This window comes from Saimiri boliviensis, chromosome 1 (assembly GCF_048565385.1).
Source record: "Saimiri boliviensis isolate mSaiBol1 chromosome 1, mSaiBol1.pri, whole genome shotgun sequence".
Taxonomy (NCBI): Eukaryota; Metazoa; Chordata; class Mammalia; order Primates; family Cebidae; genus Saimiri; species Saimiri boliviensis.
The window spans coordinates 141,665,090-141,679,256 of record NC_133449.1 but is presented as its reverse complement, the minus strand read 5'-3'; the positions used below and the strand labels follow the sequence as shown (position 1 = coordinate 141,679,256).

At 46.0% G+C, this 14,167-nt stretch overlaps 1 long non-coding RNA gene across 1 annotated transcript in view; it reads left to right on the top strand.

Annotated features, from left to right (window-relative positions):
* LOC120367207 (uncharacterized) overlaps window positions 1–14,167 on the top strand; it is a 33,272-nt gene that overhangs the window by 14,564 nt on the left and 4,541 nt on the right. The window contains exons 2-3 of the long non-coding RNA XR_005581634.2: window positions 3,897–3,945; window positions 9,859–9,912. This is a non-coding gene — a long non-coding RNA (uncharacterized LOC120367207). The remainder of the gene's footprint in view (window positions 1–3,896; window positions 3,946–9,858; window positions 9,913–14,167) is intronic.

The window sequence follows — 14,167 nt, the reverse complement described above, 5'->3', positions numbered from 1 at the left end:
CTAGTGGTGGTTGAAACGTCATTGTGCAGGGGCAAAGAGATCTCTGTGGTGCCAAACAGGTCCAGTATAGAAGACAATACGGAAGGCCAGGCTCGGTGGCTCACACCTATAATCCCAGCACTTTGGGAGGCTGAGGCAGGTGGATCACAAGGTCAGGAGACTGAGACTATCTTGGTTAACATGGTGAAACCCTGTCTCTAATAAAAATACAATGTATTAGCCGGGCATGGTGGCATGCACCTATAGTCCCAGCTACTCTGGAGGCTGAGGCAAAAGAATCACTTGAAACTGTGAGGCAGAGGTTGCAGTGAACCAAGATCGTGCCACTGCACTCCAGCCTGGGCAACGGAGCAAGACGCCATCTCAAAAAAAAAAAGAAAAAGAAAAAGTAGTGCAGAAGAGATTGTGGCTAGCTGCTGAGAGGGCACAATGCAGTAGCTGCTTGATGGCCTGTTACTCGGCATACAAAAGGCCTTGTTGGATTGAAGATATAAATGCAGAAAAAGTCCTGGTGTAAACATGCACTCCTCTCACAGTGGGGAGGAAGCCTCAGCTTCACCCTGTTAAGCCTGAATCCACATGCAAATTCTGGGGTGGCTTTGCTGCTGGAAAGAAGTCTGGCCCTCAAACCTACCGAGACCATTGATCTGGGAGGGCCAGCAGGTCATCCCCACCTGCCCACCTGCCTTGAGGCAACCACAACCATGTTGGCAACCTGTGGATGGCATTCATATGACACTTATTTCCTCTCCTTTTTTGTTTTCCAAAGTTACAGGGGAAAGTGGCCCACAACTATTTCAAGAAGTAGGGGCAGGTCAAGCCTCAGTTGATTTGTAAAGATGAAAAACCCATGTCCTGTAACACTGCACATAGCCACCCAACTCGAGGGTTTGTCGCTATGGCAACTCAGCCTCCCTGCCTAGGATTTCTATTGATTCCAGCTGCTCTTAACTTCTGAGAAGCTTCTCTTCACAGTACGTTCCTTACCCAACTCTGTCCCAAACGAGTGGAATTTTTTTTTTTTTTTTTTTTTTTTTTGAGACAGGGTCTCCACTCTGTTGCCCAGGCTGGAGTGCAGTAGTGCAATCACGGCTCATTATAGTCTCAGCCTCAGGGCTCATGCAATCCTCTCACCTCAGCCTCCCAGAATGCTGGAACCCAGACGAAACTGGTTGAATTTGATGTCAAAGGCAAATTTTTTTTTCTGATTTTGCCAGAGTGGGCCAATTGTGAAAACTGCTCTTCCACTTGTCTTTTGCCCCAGAGCCTCCTAATCAGTGTAGTGAAATGGTAGGGACAAAACTGGAATTAAGAAAACAAGCCACCCCATGACTGCCCCAGTTTGGTATTAGCCACATCCTCTTAGGGACCAATCTGTCACATGTGGATTCAGCCACACAGCTTGCAATAATTAGAGAGCATTTTCATTATAAAACTCCAGGCCAGGTGCAGTGGCTCATGCCAGTAATCCCAGCACTTTGGGAGGCCGAGGTGGGCAGATAACTGAGGTCAGGAGTTAGAGACTAGCCTGACCAACATGGAGAAAGCCATCTCTACTAAAGATACAAAATTAGCCAGGCATGGTGGTGCATGCCTGTAATCCCAGCTACTCAGGAGGATGAGGCAGGAGAATTGTTTGAATCCGGGAGGAAGAGGTTGTAATGAGCTGAGATCTCACTACTGCACTTCAGCCTGGGCAATAAGAGCAAAACTCCGTCTCCAAAAATAAAAAAATTTTTAAAAGTTGGAGGCAGTCTGTTGTACCGCTGTGAGGTTTTTTCTGAGAGTCCCTTAAAGCAATGGATCCTTCAAGCCAGTCACATGGGCTTTGTATGTACCGTGTCAAGCAGAACCTGCATCAGGTACTTATAGAAAAGGGAAAATAAGGCTGGGTGCAGTGGCTCACGCCTGTAATCCCAGAACTCTGGGAGGCTGAGGAGGGTGGATCAGGACGTCAGGAGTTCAAGACTAGCCTGGCCAAGATGGTAGAACCCCATCTCTACTAAAAATTACAAAATAATTAGTCCAGCACAGTGGCAGTTGCCTGTAATTCCAGCTACTCAGGAGGCTGAAGCAGGAGAATCGCTTAAACCTGGGAGGTGGAGGTTGCAGTGAGTGAGCCAAGATCACACCATTGCACTCCAGCCTGGGCAACAGAGCAAGGCTCCATCTCAAAAAAAGAAAAGGGAAAACAAGCTAGGACCTCCCCTTTTGTTCTTTCTCCTCTCCCTTTAAATAAAACAAGGAGGTGGTTGTGGTGGCTTATGCCTGTCATCTCAGCACTTTGGGAAGCCAAAGCAAGAAGATCGTTTGGGCTCAGGAGTTCAAGACCAGTCTGGGCAACACGGAGAGAATCCATCTCTACAAAAATTTTAAGAATTAGTTGAGCCGGGTGCAGTGGCTCACGCCTGTAATCCCAGCACTTTGGGAGGCCGAGGCGGGTGGATCACGAGGTCAAGAGATCGAGACCATCCTGGTCAACATTATGAAACCCCGTCTCTACAAAAAATACAAAAAATTAGCTGGGCATGGTGGTGCGTGCCTGTAATCCCAGCTACTCAGGAGGCTGAGGCAGGAGAATTGCCTGAACCCAGGAGGCGGAGGTTGCGGTGAGCCGAGATCGCGCCATTGCACTCCAGCCTAGGTAACAAGAGCAAAACTCCGTCTCAAAAAAAAAAAAAAAAAAAAAAAAAAAAAAGAATTAGTTGAGTGTGGTGGCACACGCCAGTGGTCCCAGCTACTTGTGAGGCTGTGACAAGAGGATTGCTTGAGCCTAGGAGGTTGAGGCTGCAGTGAGCCATGTTCATGGTATGCACTCCAGCCTGGGCAACAGAGCAGGACCTTGTCTCAAAACAAAAAAACAACAACACAAAAAAAAACAAGGGTTTGTGAACACTGGCCTTAAGTGCGCAGAGCGCCTACCTTCCTTTCCCAGGAGTAAGACACTGTGGTTTTTTAAACAGTCTACACATCTAACCTTTTCACTGTCAGATCCAAAAGGGAAAAAGCTGATGAGCTGTGATGAGTTGTTTGGGAAAGTGGCAAGGGCAGACCACTCACTGTAGAGGCTCCAGCATATCACAGAGGACTGAAGGGGCCAAGACAAGGGGAATGTTGGGCAGAAATGTGTTACACATCAGTCCCACAACTCTGGTGAGCCTCCTCCTCTTCTGGTACAACCAGCACGACGTTGCAGTCCTTTCCTTGCAAATAATGTTGTAGAAATTTCCTGCCGGATGTGGTGCCTCACTCTATAATCCCAGCACTTTGGAAGGCTGAGACAAGAGGATCACTTGAGGCCAGTAGTTCAAGAGCAGCCTGGGCAACAGGATGAGACTGCCATCTCTGCAAAAAAAAATATATTTAAAAATTAGCCAGGCATGGTGGCAGTTGCCTGTGGTCCCAGCTACTCAGGAGGCTGAAGCAGGAGGTTGCTTGAATCCAGGAGTTTGAGACTGCAGTGAGCTATGATCATGCCTCTGCACTCCAGCCTGAGCAACAGAACAAGACCCCGTCTCAAAAAAAAAAAAAAAAAAAAAAAAAAAAAAAAGGAAAAGCAAAAGAAATTAACTTCTGGAGCTTACTCCTGCCTCCAATCCACCCAGGCATCTTGAGTTTGGAGTCAAGGTTGTAGCAGACCCCAGCCTCCTCTGGAGCACAGATCTGGTGCAGCCTTTTGAGAGGCATCTTCAGAGCTCCTGTACCGCTGAAGTCCATATCCATGGAGCCCATACCGCTAGTGAGCTCAATCAATGGCACCTGCAGCTCTGCGCAAACACTTCATAGCCTTCTGTTTGAAGTGCTGCCATAATGACGTTCACATGATTGCAATGCGGATGATTCAGATACGGCCTTGTCTCCATTCCAACGCACACAACTCGTGTTTTTCATTTTAGGTTCCAGGAAGGGATAGAAACATCCCCCTCTTCCCTCCTGAGGAAGAAGGTAAGCTTCGCAGTATTTTCTGTGATTCACCTTATTCTCTAGCGTCCATGTTTTATACTTTGTCAGTGGTAGAAAAGGTTGGAAACAAAAGGGAATGAAACCCACCTCCACTTTCTTCTCAATAGAAAAACAACTTCGGCATTAGTTTATTTTGCCATCATTGTCAACGTGCAGAGTTTTGGAAAGTCAGAGAAAACGTGAAGCCTTGTTTCCTTTTTCTTACTCTCCCTTCCGACCCTCCTCCAAAAAAATACAATTTTGCCATATTTTCCTCTCGGAAAACGCCAACCAGGCCTCAAGGTAGGAGGTCCAAACAGAATTGGTCACGTTGCTCCTTTTCTTCCATTTCTTTCAAATTTCTATGACATCAACTTAAGAGACAGGGCCTGGGTGTTCTCTTAAAATGCAGTATTTGCAGCCTGGCTTGGTGGCTCACATCTGTAATCCCAGCACTTCGGGAGGCTGAGGTAGGCAAATTATCAGGTCAGGAGTTTAAAACCAGCCTGGTCAACATGGTGAAACCTACGTCTCACTGCCATTAGAATAAATACGAGGATTAAAAAAAAAAAAAGAAAAGAAAAGAAAAAAAATAAACCCCCATCTCTTCTTAAAAAAAATACAAGGCCGGGCACGGTGGCTCACGCCTGTAATCCCAGCACTGTGGGAGGCCAAGGTGGGCGGATCATAAGGTTAAGGAATTGAGACCATCCTGGCCAACATGGTGAAACCCTGTCTTTACTAAAAATACAAAAAAAAAAATTAGCTGGGCATGGTGGTACGCGCCTGTGGTCCCAGCTACTCAAGAGGCTGAGGCAGAAGAATCACTTGAACCCAGGAGGCAGAGGTTGCAATGAGCTGAGATCCGGCCACTGCACTCCAGCCTGGTGACAGGGCAAGACTCCATCTCAAAAAAACAAACAAACAAAAAAATTAGCTGGGCATGGTGGTGGGTACTTGTAATCCCAGCTCCTTGGAGGCGGAGGCAATAGAATTTTTAAAAAATGCAATCTTTGAGCAGCTATCAAGGGGTGCTGGGATGGTGGGCCATGCTGGGGCCTCAGGGGCAATCCTCCATGCCCTTGAGTACAGTGGAGTCCCATGGGGCTCTGGCCAAGGTGGGCACAGGTCCTTCAGAAAGTGAGGACACCTGTCCCCTTAGGCTGAGCCTGAGATCAGCGGCTGTCACCCAGCCATCATATGTGTCTCCAAGATGGCTTAATTTCTTTTCTTTTCTTTTTTTTTTTGAGACGGAGTTTGCTTTTGTCACCCAGGCTGGAGTGCAATGGTACAATCTCTCCTCACTGCAACCTCCTCCTCCTGGGTTCAAGTGATTCTCCTTCCTCAACCTCCCAAGTAGCTGGGATTACAGGGGTGTGCCACCACACCCAGCTAATTTTGTATTTTTAGTAGAGATGAGGTTTCTTCATGTTGGTCAGGCTGGTCTCCAACTCCTGACTTCAGGTAATCCACCCACCTTGGCCTCCCAAAGTGCTGGGATTACAGGCGGAAGCCACTGCACCTGGCCTCAGGATGGCTTAATTTCTATATGTCAAGCACAATCCTGTCTTGGAGGATTTTCCCTCTGCCTAGAATGGTCTCCCCAACCCCTGCTTCATATACAGATCTTATTCCAATGTCAGTTTAAATGTCATTGCCTTCCTAAGATCAAGACTCATCACTTTCTCCTGGGCAGTTGCCCAGTGTCTCTCTAACATATCATTCTGTTTTCTTTTCTCTCCATTTGCTCATGGCTATATGACATTTTTTTTTTTTTTCGAGATGGAGTCTTACTGTGTTGCTCAGGCTACAGTGCAGTGGCAAGACCTTGGTTCACTGCAACCTCCGTCTCCCAGGTTCAAGCAATTCTCCTGCCTCAGCCTCCTGAGCAGCTGGGATTACAGGCTTCTACTACCACCACACCCAGCTAATTTTTGTATTTTTTGTAGAGATGAGGTTTCATCATGTTGACCAGGCTGGTCTCAAACTCCTGACCTCAAGTGATCCTCCCACCTTGGCCTTCCAAAGTGCTGGGATTATAGGCATGAGCCACCGCACCTGGCCTACATGACATTTTCTGATTTGTGTGTTGACTGATCTGTGTGCTCACTGTGTCTGCTGTCCAGCATCATGCATTGCACACAGTAGGTGCTTGATAACTATCTGCTGAATAGATAAATGCTCGACTTCTGGGATGAGGAGAAAGGGGTAAAGTTTCTAAACAGAGTTTTTTTGAAATTGGAGTGTGGGAAAGGAATTTGGCCTTGCCGCTGGGTTAAGAATGCCCACATGCAGCTCCAAACCTTGATGCTTTCTTCTTAAGGCATTTTAACTTCGTGCTAACTTGAGCAGTGGACGTGAGACCCACCCCTGGTTAAGTTCAGGTTAGGTTTGGGACACTGGGATATTTTCTTTCATCCATAATCGCTGGATCAAGGCCTATAAATCAAACAGTTAAGACACAAAACACAAACAAGGTCATAATTTGTTTCTTCCTGCCCTCTGTTTTTCTTGGCATGGAAAAACTCAAGCTTTTCCTGACTAAGGATGGGTAATGACATTGGGGGGTGATTCATTAAAAGTGGCCTAAGTAACTGGCCTTTTATTTCTTCTAATTCTTTCCCTGTATTGTCCAAAGTTCTGTAAGGAAACACATTGAATAAAATAATTCTCCTGTTGATAAAGAACTTTCCCTTGACTCTTTGTTCACTTGCAGCTATATGTTCCCTGAATCAAATTCTCTTTTTTTTTCTTTTGGAGACAGAGTCTAGCTCTGTCATCTAGGCCCGAGTGCAGTGGTGTGATCTCAGCTCACTGCAATCTTTGCCTCCCGGGTTCAAGTGTTTCTCCTGCCTCAGCCTCCCAAGTAGCTGGGATTACAGGTGCCCACCAGCACATCCAGTCAATTTTTGTATTTTTAGTAGAGACAGGGTTTCACTCTTGGCCAGGCTGGTCCCAACCTCTTGACCTCGTGATCTGCCTGTCTTGCCCTCCCAAACTGCTGGGATTACAAGCGTGAGCCACCTTGCCCAACCCAGAGTCAAATTCTTGGAACTGGAGAGGCCAGTGTGAGTAAGGGCAAATGTGCTGGGTATTTCTAGCAGAGAAGAAAGGCCGAGAGCCCCGGCTAATGGAAGCCACTTCTCTTACCAACTTTTCTTTTTTTTTTTTTTTTTTTTTTTTGAGACAGAGTTTCGCTCTTGTTACCCAGGCTGGAGTGCAATGGCATGATCTCGGCTCACCGCAACCTCCGCCTCCTGGGTTCAAGCAATTCTCCTGCCTCAGCCTCCTGAGTAGCTGGGACTACAGGCACGCGCCACCATGCCCAGCTAATTTTTTGTATTTTTAGTAGAGACGGGGTTTCACCACATTGACCAGGATGGTCTCGATCTCTCGACCTCGTGATCCACCCGCCTCAGCCTCCCAAAGTGCTGGGATTACAGGCTTGAGCCACCGTGCCTGGCTCTTACCAACTTTTCTTAACCAAGCTGCCTATTAAGTAAGGAAACTGTTCCTGTCCCCAGGGATCTGGCCACCCAACCAAGAGTGGGGTGTGGCTGTGGGTAAATCTGGGAGCCTCCGTTCCTCAACTCTACAGTGGATGTCATAATACCAGTACCTTCTTCTCACATCAGTGCCCTTTCTTTTCTTCTTTCTCTCTCTTTTTTTTTTTTTTTTTTTTTTTTTTTTTTGACAAAGGATCTGGCTCTGTCTTCCAGGCTGGAGTGTAGTGGCATGATCTCAATTCACTGCAACCTCTACCTCCCGGGCTCAAGCCATCCTCCTCCCAAGTAGCTGGGACTACAGACATGCACCAGCAAGCCTGGCTAATTTTTTGTAGAGATGGAGTTTCACTGTGCTGCTCAGGCTAGTCTTGAACTCTTGAGCTCAAGCACCTCTCACCTAGGCCTCCCAAAGTTCTGGGATTACAGGCCTGAGCCACCTTGCCCGGCCATGTGTGCCACTATCTTGAGGCCAGGAAAGATAAAAGGATATGGTGACAACAACAGAAATTCCATGGAATAATACAAGTTCATTGTAGTATTAGAAGAAATTGCAGAATAAACCATTTTCATCGTCTACATCATGTGCTTCTATATTATTTGAACTACTTTTATAAAATTTTTAAGTAATATGAAGACATTTTAAAATAGGCCAGGCATGGTGGCTCATGTAATCCAAGCACTTTGGAGGCCAAGGCAGGCAGATCACCTGAGGTCGGCAGCTCAAGACCAGCCTGACCGATATGGTGAAACCCCGTCTTTAAAAAAAAAAAAAGAAAGAAATTTAAAAATATGTATAGAAAAAAGGCTGAACATTAATAAACTAAAAGGTTAACAATAGCTATCTCAGAATTGAGGGCTTGGAGTTGACTTTAGCTTTCATCTTTATAATTTTCTATGCTTCTCTATATCCTGAGTTATTTTAAAGATTGTATATGACTTCTGTAATTAAGAATTAATAATAATAAAATATCCTGTTATTTAAGCTGGTGTGTATGCACCAAACTCCTGCCCCTCTCTGTGGAAGTGGAACAATTTATTTGCCAAGAAGTGGGCGTAAAAGGATACAAGTGGGTTGGGCGAGGTAGGGGACAGATGTGACTGTGGTCCCGGTCAGGGTGAGGCTGTGGAAAAATACCAGGGATGCCACACCCTGCTCGTGGTGCTGGTGAAGTCCACTATTAAATCACTGCCCCATTTTTCCCCGCCTCGCTCCATGTGAAATAATCCAGTTCCTCTCACCTGCTGTTATTAAGTAAATCTAACTTCCCTGCCTTTCTTGTAATTTCCCTCTGAGAATACTCCTAGCACTCCACTATCTCTATGGAGTCCCAAGGAGAACAACTTCTTCTCCTGGGGCTGGGGATACAGGAAGGAAGGGGAGAGGTGAGAGGATAAATCTATGTATGGGTCCCTGATGCTCTAAGTTGGTTGTTCTTTTCAACTTTTCAGAAGGGATTCAATAAATGGCAGACACAGCCTGGCCAAAATGGCAAAACCCCATCTCTACTAAAAATACAAAAATTAGGCGGGTGTGGTGGCACATGCCCGTAAGCCCAGCTACTCAGGAGGCTGAGGCAGGAGGATCACTCAAACCCAGGAGATGGAGGTTGCAGTGAGCCAAGATGGCCCCACTGCACTCCAGCCTAGGTGACAGAATGAGATCCTGTCTCAAAAAAATAAGATAAATAAATAAACTGCAGACCTCCTCCCTACTCAGGCTCTAAATCAGCTGATTGGGGGACAAAAGTCAGAAGATGAATTCTCTTCTGATAAAGGCTGTATAGGCTGGAGAATGTGGCTGAGTGTGTCTTCCTATTCTAATGAAACAGACTATCCCATCAGTCCCAAGCAGCAGTGGACTGGAGCACCCTCCCATGTGGAGGGAGAGAATTTGTGCTCCCTTCTTCATCCTCAGATATCAGGAAGAGGAAGAAACGGCAACTCATGCCCAGTTTTTCCTAATGCTCTCCTTTCCCTATGTGCATGAGTAAGGGCTGAAGAGGAGGCTGGAGCGTTATGGTAGTTGATGGCCCTCCACACTGAAGGAAATATCTGGAGTGGAAGGAAGCGTTTTCTTGTCCAAACAATTTTTCATTTTTTAGAAGCAGCCTTGCTCTGTTGCCCAGGCTGGAGTGCAGAGGCACAATCTCAGCTTACTGCAACGTCCACCTCCCAGGTTAAAACAATTCTCCTGCCTCAGTCTCCTAGGCAGCTGGGATCACAGGCGCGCGCTACCACACCCGGCTAATTTTTTGTATTTTTAGTAGAGACGGAGTTTTACCATGTTGGTCAGGCTGGTCTTAAATTCCTGACCTCATGATCCGCCTGCCTCAGCCTCCCAAAGTGCTGGGATTACAGGCTCGAGCAACCGTGCTAGGCCTCAAAATTCTTACTATTTTTTGGATTACAGAATAACTTTGAGGATATGAAGCAAGCTGTGAACCACCATCCCAGGAAAATACAGGTAGGTCTTGTCTTGGACTTTGGTATTTATGGTTTACATTCACCTCCCTTTCCCTATCTTTTGGTTTCTGTAGCTACAATTTTTCTTTTAGGAACTGTTCCTCTTCCATTCTATGTGAAGTAATGGTACAGCCAATCAGTATGCTCCACCTCCCCTTGGCAGCAAGGGTTAGGCATATTATCCAATCTGTCCAATCAGAGAAACCTGTTTTCCTGGCCCTATTGTTTCAGGAATGGGCACGTGATTTAAAGCAGCCAATCAGGGAAAGACAACTAAGGGCAGTGTGACATAATTTGCTTAAGAATATTAACCTGGTGGGGCATCCTGACTTAAGCCTACAAACCCAGCCCTTTAGAAGGCCGAGGCAGGCGGATCACAAGGTCAGGAGTTCGAGACCAGCCTGACCAACATGCTGAAACCCCGTCTCTACTAAAAATACAAAGTAGCCGAGTGTGGTGGCACACATCGGTTATCTCCAGCTACTTGGGAGGCTGAGGCAGGAGAATCGCTTGTACCCGGGAGGTGAAGGTTGCAGTGAGCCCAAAATCAGTCTGAAGAATGGAGCCCAACAAAGCAGAAATGTGTCTAAGGACATTAGTGAACACTTGAATCTAGTCATCAATGAAATCTGGTCTTCTGGTTACTTGAGCCACTAAATTCACCCTTGCTTTTGCCCAAGCTGTGGGAGGTAGGCTCCTATTCTTTGAGATGTGCACACACAGAATTTGGCCTCCCACTTTCCAAAAGTGCCAACTATGAGCCCAAATGTGCCTTGGATATTAAGAGCCCCCTCTGTGAGCAGTGCCCATTATGATTTTGAAAAATGATCAACTTATTCGAAAAGATTCAAACACATTTCGCTACTGCATTTGGGGCAGTAATACTTGCTTCTTCATGCTGGCACTGTTTCTGCATGTCAGCAACTTGGAAACCATACTGAAAATATAGGCCGGAGGGCATGTAGCTTAAGAGAAAACAAATCTCATGGGAGTATAGGAAATGCTAGCGAGAGTGTCTACCAGAGAGGATAGAGAGGTTATCTTAAAGTTCAGCCATCCTCTTTTTCTTTATATATAATGCATGAGAGTGGGAGGTGGGAAAGAGAGAGAGAGAATCCCACCCAAATCAAAGAGGATGTTTGGACAAGTTAACCTGCGGAAAGCTCTAGAAATTTGATACAAGGTGATGAAAAAGCTGTGGCATGATAACAGCTAATGTTTGATTAAGCCTTTCCTCCAGGCTGGATGTTGTACCAAGCACTTCACATGCATTAGTGCAATTCTGGGTTGGGGGGTACTGTTGTTATTCCCATTTTACAGACATGAAACTAACACTCAGAGGAGTCAGAAACTTGCCCAAGGGGCCTGCAGCTTGTAGAGCCAGGATTTGACATCGGGCTGTCTGAATCCTGCGTCTGCTAACCACGATGCCCTTCCTTTCTAGCTCTGGGTTTGAATCTAGCTCTGTCAGTTGCTGACTGAGTGATCTTGAGCACATCAACCTCTTTGAGCCTGTTGCCTCATGTAGAAAATTCAGGGATTATATTAATTTTTTTTCTCTCTTTTGACACTAACATTTCAAAATTTAAAACAATCCTCAACCACCCAAACTAGGATTTGTATATCTGGCTTGAACTTTTTTTGCTCAAAACCCTATAGATTGATTTTCCCATGGATTTCGGATCAAAGGGCTCCTTTGGGTTATGTATTCCTTTGAAACAGATTCAAAGGCAGGGGGAACTGAAAAGGCTTCATCTTTGTTGAGTGAATCAGCATCCCGTGAGCACAGGTGACAAGTTCTGACCCATCTCTTCACTGTCCGATAAGCCCAAAAGGTCATGCTCTGAACTCAAACCTACTTTTCCTTCTTCCTGCCTATTTTGTGGGTTTTCTGATAAGGTGCCCTAAGTCAGCTGTGACACTGTTTTTTCTCCCTACAAACACAGTCCCCAGGGCGTGCACTCCGCCTGCAAACTTCCCAGCTGCTTCCAGCTCTCCCTCTGCCCACAGCCCTTTATTGCTGCATTCCAACAAATTAGCCATGTGACAGATTATTTTTAACTTCAATAGAGCAGCTCCCTCTCTTTTAATATATCATGCTTGGCCCACATTCCCTCGGTGAAAAGGGCACCATCGGCTACTTCTGAGAACTTTTAATTACTCCAATTGTTTGCAAAACTCTCCTAGAAGCTTGAAAAAAATATATATAGTAAGCTACTGTTTTGTTTAAAAGAAGAAAAGAAAATACATTTATTTCTCCGTTCCCCTCCAGTCCCATTCCTCCCCAGTTTTCTTATTTAGTGGAGACCTGGGAATTTTCCAGGTCTTCCCAAATCCCCTCTGCCCCACCTGCCACCCATTATCCAAGAGCAGGTTTTCTTAAGTGTAAATCCGTCTCAAAAAAAAGCTAGAGAAAAAAAGTAATAAAGTGCAAATATAATTGGGAGGAAGGGAGGGCAGTTTCCTGAGTAACAAGACCCCTACCCTAGTCCCACACAAAACCCCAGCAGGTAGAAGGACCATAGCTCCTGAAGCTCTGAATGCTAAACACTTCCTAGGTATTGGAAGTCACCAAGAGGGTCCTGGAAGTTGAGCTTGTAATGAGGTTGAACCTTCTGTCTTGAAGTCAACTACACAGAAACAACGAGCATCTCCGTAACCACCGCATGGGCCAAAGGCCCTTCTCCAATTTTTCTAAACTTTCTAAATTCCAGATTTTTTCTGAACTTTCTAAATCCCAGTTTGTTTGTTTTTTTTGAGACACAGTTTCGCTCTTGTCGCCCAGGCGGAGTGCAATGGCGCGATCTCAGCTCACTGCAACCTCCGCCTCCCAGGTTCAAGCGATTCTCCTACATCAGCCTCCCAAGTAGCTGGGATTACAGGCACCTGCCACGATACCCAACTAATTTTTATATTTTTAGTAGAAATGGAGTTTCAGCATATTGGCCAGGCTGGTCTCAAACTCCTGACATCAGGTGACCCACCCACCTTGGCCTCCCAAAGTGCTGGGATTACAGGCATGAGCCACCTGGCCCGGCCTTAAATATGCTTATCAAGCCCGGCCACTTCTCTGATTTCAGGAGGCCAATAGTCAAGGTGGCTAAAATTGACTGGGATTATATCAAGAGGGACCACTAAGAAGGTAGAATTAGAACTGAATCTAAATCTGAGTCTCTGCAAGATTGAGAAAAGGGCAATTTCTTATGCTTGAGTTTTGCAGGGTAATTCATACATACAGCTTATAAGAGTATGTGCATCATTCCAGCCATCTTTTTTTTTTTTTTTTTTTAAGATAGGGTCTTGCTCACCCAGGCTGGAGTGATGTAATCATGGCTCACTGTAGTCTGAATCTCCTGGGCTCAAGCAATTCTCCCACCTTAACCTCCTGAGTATCTGGGATTAGAAGTGTGCACCACCACATCTAGCTAATTTTTGTATTCTCTGTACAGACAGGGTTTTGCCATGTTGCCCAGGCTAATCTCAAACTCCTAGGCTCAAGCAAGCTACCCACCTCAGCCTCCCAAAGTGCCAGGATTACAAGCATGAGCCCCTTTTCTATACAATATGTATTTTCACACACAGTGAATTATAAAAAAGGAGTTGGTGAGAGTGTACATGTGCATGTGTGTATGAGTGAATGGATGCCGTTGTGTGTTGGCAAAAGAAAAGAAATAGTGTTCCAGGCAGTGGGAACAGCATGTACAAAAGCTGCTGTGCAGGAAGAGCTTGGTATGCTTGGGGAAATGAAAAAGACCAGTGTGGCTACTACCTACAGACAGTAACATGCTGTGACCCCACAGCGTAGTTCTTTCAAGTTTTAAAAATTGAGGTACAGCCAGGCACAGTGCCTCACATCTTTTATCCCAGCGCTTTGGGAGGCTGAAGCAGGATTGCTTGAGCCCAGGAGTTGGAGATCAGCCTGGGCAACATAGCAAGACCCCATCTCTTAAAAAAAAGAAAAGCCGGGCACCATGGCTCACACCTGTAGTCCCAGCACTTTGGGAGACCGAAGAGGGCAGATCACCTAAGGTCAGGAGTTCCAGACCAGCCTGTCCAACCTGGTAAAACCCCATCTCTACTAAAAATACAAAATTAGCTGGGCATGGTGACATGTGTCTGTAGTCCTAGCTACCCAGGAGGCTGAAGCAGAATTGCTGGAACCCAGGAGGCGGAGGTTGCAGTGAGCCAAGATCGTGCCATTGCACTCCAGCCTGGGCAACAAGAGTGCAACTGTGTCTCAAAAAAAAGAAGCTGGC